At 42.0% G+C, this 8680-nt stretch overlaps 1 long non-coding RNA gene across 1 annotated transcript; it reads left to right on the top strand.

Annotated features, from left to right (window-relative positions):
* Nucleotides 1–1563: 1563 nt before the first annotated feature.
* Nucleotides 1564–6609, top strand: LOC131541027 (uncharacterized). Its single transcript, XR_009271384.1, has 4 exons — nucleotides 1564–3875; nucleotides 4032–4144; nucleotides 4470–4539; nucleotides 5401–6609. It is a non-coding gene; the product is annotated as an uncharacterized LOC131541027 (long non-coding RNA).
* The last annotated feature ends 2071 nt before the right edge of the window (nucleotides 6610–8680 follow it).

Here is an 8680-nt window from a genome sequence, read left to right on the forward strand (position 1 = left end):
GACCAAAAGGGTACATGAAACAATGATAGGGATTCTGTTTAATCTTGTCATCCTAACATTTGGTTGTTCCCACCTGAAAGTCTACCAAAGATGTGGGAACGGAAGGCTATCACTTTCATTGTTATCCGCAATTTACATTTAAAACGAAACTTCATTTACATGTTGAGCGGGAAGAGGAACGTAATACAGTATAAAATGTTTGAGCTTAGGATATTGGGGGTTCATTCCGACTCCACTGAATCCGAAGTGCTATTTGTACTTTGTCACTGCTACGCTGTAATAAAAGATTATTCTTCATCAAGATCTTCGACGTCCTCTTCACTTTTTCTTACAATTTGTATTATCAACGTGAATGTTAAAATCTCCAACAATTAGCGCTTTATCAACATTAACCAATAGATCTGAGAGGAAATCTGCAAATTCTTTTAGGAATTCTGTATATGGCCCTGGTGGTCTATACACAGTAGCCAGGGCAAGAGATAGGAGAGATTTCTTTTGCATATCTGACAGTGTAACATTAAGTAGAAGTATTTCAAATGAGTTAAACCTGTATCCTGTTTTCTGAGTAACATTGAGAATATCACTATATATTGTAGCGACACCACCGCCACGACCAGTCTGACGGGGCTCATGTTTATAACAGTAGCTTGGTGGAGTAGACTCATTTAGACCAAAATATTCATTTGGTTTAAGCCAGGTTTCAGTCAAACAAAGTACATCAAAACTATTATCTGTGATCATTTCATTTACAATAACTGCTTTGGGTGCGAGTGATCTAATGTTTAGGAGCCCAAGCTTTAGAAATAGTTTTTGTTCATTTATTTTGCATTTTTCAGGTTTAATCACGATCAGATTTTTTCTAGATCCTACATTAAATTTATATGTTGACCTCACTATTCGGGGAACAGATACAGTCTGTATAGATTGGACAACGCAAGTACTTCTGTCATTTAGGAGGGTAGAGCAAAAGCCATTATAGCAGTTATTTGAGAATTGGCTTACTAGTCAGATGGAGCGTAGCGTCCTGGAGATGTTGTCCGACAGGAGTTCGGCTCCGACTCTGCTGGGGTGCAGGCCATCAGCACGGAAAAGCCTAGAACGCTCCCAGAAAAGATTCCAATTATTAACAAAGAGCAGTTTCTGTTCTTTGCACCATGACAATAACCATTCTTTTAAAGCAAAAAGTCTACTGAACCTTTCGTGTCCTCGTCGATACGTGAGAAGCGGTCTTGACACGATGATCGTCGTCGCGGGCTATGTGCTGCGTACCGTCTCGATCAGGCTCCTGAAGTCCCTCTTCAGTGTCTCCGTCTGCCGCAGCTTGGTGTCGTTAACCCCCGCGTGCAGCACGACAGCGCCGACACTCTCGTCGCCCGTCAGGATCACGGGTATCTGCGCAGAAACATAGAGAACACGAGCACCAGGGAAACAGTGAGTGTGCACTTTACCTTCAGCTAACGTAGCACGGACGTGCCGGACGATGGAGTCTCCGACGATCACAGCGTCGCGTTCCATCTCGCGGAGGAGCGGCGGTTTCGGTGGAGATCTCAAGACCGAGGCGGCGGAGGGGGAGAGGTCATCACCCGGGGCCTGGCTCGCGTCTTCCGCTGCTGGTGCACCCAGGGTCCGTGGTGTCCCGGCGCCGGAGTGAAGGACACCTGGGAAGATCGCGTCCTGGGTGCACAGGGCCTGTGCAGAGAAACACACGGAGTAGAGGTGGTGGGAGTGTTATCAGCGCGCTGTATACTTACCCCGGACTTGTGAGCGTCAGCCCGGGATGTTTCCAGCGCGGCTCTCCGCTCTCTCAGCTAGGCCTGCTTCTCCACCAGGTCGCGGATCTGCTTCTCCACGGCCTCCAGCTCCAGCTGCACCGAATGTAGCTCGAACGTGTCCTCACCTCACCACGAGTATTAGCAACGTAAGCGAGATTAGCAGCAACCACGCTGGCGATGCAAACTGGCTATAAGCTAATAGCAGACTCGGGAAATCAAAATAAAACTAGTGATAACAAGGCGCTCTGATTGCTTTTGTTGTAGAATGCTATAGGGGATATAATCACACATTATAGAAACAAAAATGATAGTGTATAAAACTGATCTTAAGATAGAAAATAGACGATAAGGAATTAACTCGACGGAGCTCAAGCTCAAAACACGCAGTAAGAACAGTCTCAGCAAAGCGCATGCAAAAAAATTGACAATCGTGATATTGATAAATGTATAAATGAATGAATTTTATATTTTAATAAAGAAACAAGTTTGGTTCATTTGAATTTATTTCTCTCTCTCTCTCTCTCTCTCTCACACACACACACACACACACACACACACACTATAACACATATACAGGTGCTGGTCATATAATTAGAAAATCATCAAAGATTTATTTCACTAATTCCATTCAAAAAGTGAAACTTGTATATTATATCCATTCATTACACACAGACTGATATATTTCAAATGTTTATTTCTTTTAATTTTGATGATTAGAGCTTACAGCTCATGAAAGTCAAAAATCTGTATCTCAAAATATCAGAATATTTACAATTGAGTTTGAATAAATGACCATCCCTACAGTATAAATTCTGGGTATCTCTTGTTCTTTGAAACCACAATAATGGGGAAGACTGCTGACTTGGCAATGATCCAGAAGACGAACATTGACGCCCTCCACAAAGAGGGTAAGTCACAGAGGGTCATTACTGAAAGGTGTGGCTGTTTACAGAGTGCTGTATCAAAGCATATTAAATGCAAAGTTGACTGGAAGGAAGAATTTGGGTAGGAAAAGGTGCACAAGCAACAGGGATGACTGCAAGCTTGAGAATACAGTCAAGCAAAGCCGATTCAAACACTTGGGAGAGCTTCACAAGGAGAGAACTGAAGCTGGAGTCAGTGCATCAAGAGTCACCACGCTCAGACGTCTTCAGGAAAAGGGCTACCAAGCCACTTCTGAACCAGAGACAACGTCAGAAGCATCTTAACTGGGCTGTGGAGAAAAAGAACTGGACTGTTGCTCAGTGGTCCAAAGTCCTCTTTTCAGATGAAAGTAAATTTTACATTTCATTTGGAAATCAAGGTCCCAGAGTCTGAAGGAAGAGTGGAGAGGCACAGAATCCATGTTGCTTGAAGTCCAGTGTGAAGTTTCCACAGTCAATGATGATTTGGGCTGCCATGTCATCTGCTGGTGTTGGTCCACTTTGTTTTCTGAAGTCCACAGTCAACGCAGCCATCTACCAGGAAATTTTAGAGCACTTCATGCTTCCTTCTGTTGACAAGCTTTATGGAGATGCTGATTTCATTTTCCAGCAGGACTTGGCACCTGCCCACACTGCCAAAGGTACCAAAAGCTGGTTCAATGACCATAGTGTTACTGTGCTTGATTGGCCAGCAAACTCGCCTGGCCTGAACCCCATAGAGAATCTATGGGGTATTGTCAAGAGGAAGATGAGAGACACCAGACCCAACAATGCAGAAGAGCTGAAGGCCACTATCAGAGCAACCTGGGCTCTCTCAACACCTGAGCAGTGCCACAGACTGATCGACTCCATGCCACGCCGCATTGCTGCAGTAATTGACCCTTCGCTAAGCCACGCCCGAAAACCGCCACAGGCCAATCGTGGCTTAGCAACCGTTACTAGGCGCGGGAGGTCTGTCAAGCTTTCGAGCGAGGGAAACATGCCGAAGCATTGTGCATATGGATTGTGCAAATCTGATACCCGATATCCTAAAAGTTTGGATGGGGTGGTAGAATTTTTTCCCTTCCCGAAACCTAAAACCCAAGGGGAGAAATGCCGGGCGTGGATCAAGCAGTGTGGGAGGCCCCATTCACAACTAAATGTCGACAGGATTAACAAAAACACCTACGTTTGCTCCAAGGTAAGAACACGCTAATGTTAGCTAGCTAGCTAACTTAACACAGCATTGCTTGGATATAATGACGTTTTTTTGTTCATAATGCATATATTTGAACGTAAAATAACATGATTAAAGGCAAGACGGAGGCTGACTGACATACTTTAAAATATATTTCAGCATTTTGTTAATTGACGGCCTACCCCTGAGTACCCCAATCCGATCGAGGCTCTCCCGGGGTTAGTTCTAAGGAGGGAACATCAGGGGGCTTGCCGAAGATCTCCAAGGAAAAGGTTGGTATGCAAACATAATCAGTTCATTAACAGTAGTCACTTGCGTGCTGTCATACCCGTTTACTACTGTGTAGACTTTATTTGGGCAGCGAGATTTATTACAGAACACAGCATGATCTCATACTTTATACAAAGTGCATTTTATTTGTTTCTTGTAAGAAACCAATACAGGATCAAAACACCAACAAAACAACGGTGTAATACAATTTTATTCCATGGGGCTATCAAAATTTAAGTTATTAGAAGGATTTGTTAAACTTTAATGATTTCATGAACACAACTAAACAATTGTTAAACTGATTGTTTACTGAATCATGTGTGACAGGAAGCCAGCACCTCAAACTCCACTGAGGACACATTTCACAGTACACCACAACAGAGTGACTCTACCTATGGTAAGTTTAAACCGCTATGTGTGTCTGTTTTTAGTTACTGATTGCAACTGGGAAGGAAGTAATCAAAGAAAAACAAATCTAATTTGTCTTTCATCTCACCCCACTTTTCTACATCTAAATGTATCCGCTGCAAGTGGTAGTCTTCTGCGCACATTACAAAGAAGTCACACCAAGGCATGCCTGTGAGTCCCAGCTGCCCTATTATTTGGTAGTAATACGTATGGGTCTCCTTTAGCTTGTGACCACCATCTGCCTGTCTTTGGAGATAGGGACAGTCTTGGCAGCTGTTCTTTGCTGGACATTTAATTCCCAAAAGGCCAAAGCTTGTACCATCTACGACCTTCCTGTCTGGGGATGTGCCAAGGTGTGGAGCATGGGGTTCACTACAAAGCCGCAAGGGTATACCAGATTACCTGTTACGTTCGAGTACTTCTGCGCTGCCACGGGTTCTAGCTCTACCCCTTTCCTCATTGCTTTGGTCTGCATTTTGGATGTGCCTTTGATTCTCACAGCCAAGGTGTCAAAGTCGGCTCTCCTAGAGCATACTGTCTTGAACACACTTGATGTTAGTCGGGGAGCCTGGGCAAGATGCCAGATGTGATTTGCATCTTGTTGTCTGGTCTCTCTTTCTAAAGCTAAAGACTGGGATGGTGTGATTGTCAATTTACTGTAACTACACATGTTTTTTTCATGTAGCACTGCACAGAAATTTGACGGCTGTATTGGCAGAGGGAAATCCGGGAAGTCGTTTGACGGCTGGTTTGCAGATGATGGTCCTGCAGAGTCAAAGAGAGGAAGCTGAAAACAGAAGAAAATCATATAAATTAGTAACATTCCATGTTTCCTTTCTCTTTTTTACAGAAGAACATGATATGGGCGACCATGGAGAGGAACTGAGAACTCTGCAGGACACATTAGCCAATCACAAGCAAGACATCATAAATCTGAAGCTTCAACTCGAGGCAAAGGATGGCCAACTCCATCATCTTCAAAAGGAACTTCAGGATGCACGTACCTCAGATGCTTTAAACCCTGAGATTTTAAACCAAAGCCATGTGCCTGATTATTTTCACTACTGCACAGGGTTTTCTTATGAGCAATTTAACAGCTTGTGTCAATTTTTTAACATTCCAACTGATCCATATGCACCACAAACACACATTCCTCTCTCATACAAACGTGTCAATAATTAGATCAAACAACTTTCACTGCGTACTCAATTGTTACTGACCTTAATGAAATTGAGACAAAATTTGGACCACAAAGACCTAGCCTTCAGATTTAACATCTGTTTACAGAGTATCAGCACACTGAACAACTCCTGGGTGGACTATATGTATGATAGTCTTTGCAAATTGTCTATTTGGCCACACAGGGATGTTATTTCTGAGAACATGCCCGCTAAATTTAAGGAAGAATTTCCGAATACTTTTGCCATCTTAGACTGCACTGAACTTAAGATTCAGAGACAAAGCTCACTAGTGTTTCGGAGTCAGACTTACTCCACCTACAAGTCTACTAACACCCTTAAGTCTCTAGTGGCCTGTGATCCACGTGGTGCAGTCGTTTATGTGTCTGACCTCTTCACTGGAGTAATTTCTGACAAAGAGATTTTCAATGAGTGCAACATCCTTGACATTTTGAAGGGGTACATTCAGTGTGGCTATCTCAATGTAGGAGATGGCTTGATGGTTGATAAAGGCTTTCTAATAGAGAAGGAGGTTGAGGAGATTGGTTTGCGACTTAACATTCCACCTTTTGCAAGAGCAAACAGACAGATGCCACATGCAGATGTTGAAATGACCAAAAGAATAGCCAAGCACAGGGTTCATGTTGAAAGAGCTATTGTAAAGATAAAGAAGTTTAAAATTGTGTCAGGCCAAATCCCGATTTCCCGGCTTGTGAACATAAATCAAATATGGTATGTAGTCAGCATGCTGTCTAACTTCCAGCCACATGTCATCAAAGATTAAGGTTGTGTGTGTATTAGAGCTGAGTGGTCAAGGAAGATAACGCTGACGTGGTGCACTGTCCTGCACTGCCCTGTACAAGTTGAGTGAATTACATATAAAGTACACAATAAAGAATATTTACTTTAATACTGCCTCATCTCATTCATTTACCTGATGGCTCAAACCACTTCCTAGTGGGTATCTCTCTCCTCCTACAGTTATGTCAACAGGGGGTCTGTTTACCAAGTATCTCCTGTCTGCCTTTTTAATAAAGCAATTTTCTCCTCCGTAACTGAGAAGGTCCTGAAAAAGAATACCCTATCAATACAAAGCTAGGGGTTTTATAGGACAAAACTTTGCTGTACTTGGAAACCTGCCTCTCTAATGTTATGGTTTGTATATTATAGTATTGTTTTATTTTCATTAGGCTATTGATTGAATTTGCATTATTGTTTATTATTTCTATTCTCCTCAATGTTTCCTAATGTCTCCTAATTCTCCAACATTTTAAAACTGTTCACTGTTAAATTTAACTATTGTATTGTTTTTATTTGTATGTCACTTTGGACAAAAGCGTCTGCCAAATCCCATAACTATAGCCATAAAAATAATTTTCAACTTACCTGCTTCCTGCATACCGACAGTCGATTGGTAGCCACATACGGTTTTCATTGGCTTTAGCGATAACTACCGATGATATTGGCACCGCCCTTATTTTGTTGCCCCTTGGCTTGTGCCACTGCTGTGGTAGACTCGTGCAGGAGGACTTTGTTTGTGTTGTTGATGTATGGCTCAGCTCAGCATCTCTGGCTTTTGCCAGGTCCAAGGTGTAGATTAGACCCACGACGTGTGAGCAGTAGCCTGGCGTGCTAAAAATATAAGCGGGAAAATATTATCATTGCAAAGTGGTCAGGCTAATGTCTTGTGTTTATTCCACAAGATTTATGGATAAGCTGTTTGATTTATAATTATTAGATTATTTTCACATTTCACTTACCCTGCTGTGCATGAACATAGCTGTTCCTCAATTTGTGTTTCCCCCATTTGAATGGTCAGCGTATGAGGCGGCTGCTGCTTGCGCTGGGACCTATAGGCTTTAGCTTCAATTTTGATTCAATTATTCTCTAATCGGTTGCATATTATATCGTGGATATATCCTTTGAATGCATACTGCAGTCCCTTTTGTCTTGCTCTCTCAGATATTTCACCTGTTCGCCAAAAATTACTAATTATCTGCATACATACTGAAATAGACGTGCCAGGCGCGAAAGCTTGACAGGCTTAGCAACAGTAACTAAGGAGGGCGGGGCTTAGCGAAGGGTCAATTCAGGCAAAAGGAGCCTCAACTAAGTATTGAGTGCTGTACATGCTCATACTTTTCATTTTCATACTTTTCAGTTGGCCAAGATTTCTAAAAATCCTTTCTTTGTATTGGTCTTAAGTAATATTCTAATATTTTGAGATACTGATTTTTGACTTTCATGAGCTGTAAGCTCTAATCATCAAAATTAAAAGAAATAAACATTTGAAATATATCAGTCTGTGTGTAATGAATCACAATATACAAGTTTCACTTTTTTAATGGAATTAGTGAAATAAATCAACTTTTTGATGATATTCTAATTATATGACCAGCACCTGTACATGCAAGCTCCCATATATACTGTACCAGCTCAGTACATTTTTTTTTAAAGGCCTGGAAAAGTAAGTGTTATAATTCCAGGTCATTACAGCATCTTACACTACCCTGTCAGGCTTGCAACTGGGGCTGGGGAGCTAAAACCCTTGAAAAATAACTGTTTTGCACAGCTTCTTGCGTACGCTGGCACTCTGTAACTCCAGGGTGGTTAATTTTGCAATGTGGTGCAGCCTCACTTTGTGAAATACAGACACCACAAATGACACAAGCATGAAATGATGGTTCTCAATTCCGAATTGGGTTTCTGCAATGTGCTCCCCAAGTAAGAACATATCCTCTGAACCAATCTCCGCCCGAACGAAACAGTTGAGGAAGGACACACAGACGCCACGGGAGCGCATAGCGTGCAAGTATTCGACATGGTCCATGTGTCTTGAAAGATTTAAAGGTAAATGTATCTGCTTTTATTATTTTTTTAGGGGTTCAAGCACGTAGTGCTGAAACCCTGTTGTGATTGTTAGGATTTTTTTAATCTAAATTAAAATTTTAT

Source organism: Onychostoma macrolepis, chromosome 05, assembly GCF_012432095.1.
Source record: "Onychostoma macrolepis isolate SWU-2019 chromosome 05, ASM1243209v1, whole genome shotgun sequence".
Lineage (NCBI taxonomy): Eukaryota > Metazoa > Chordata > Actinopteri > Cypriniformes > Cyprinidae > Onychostoma > Onychostoma macrolepis.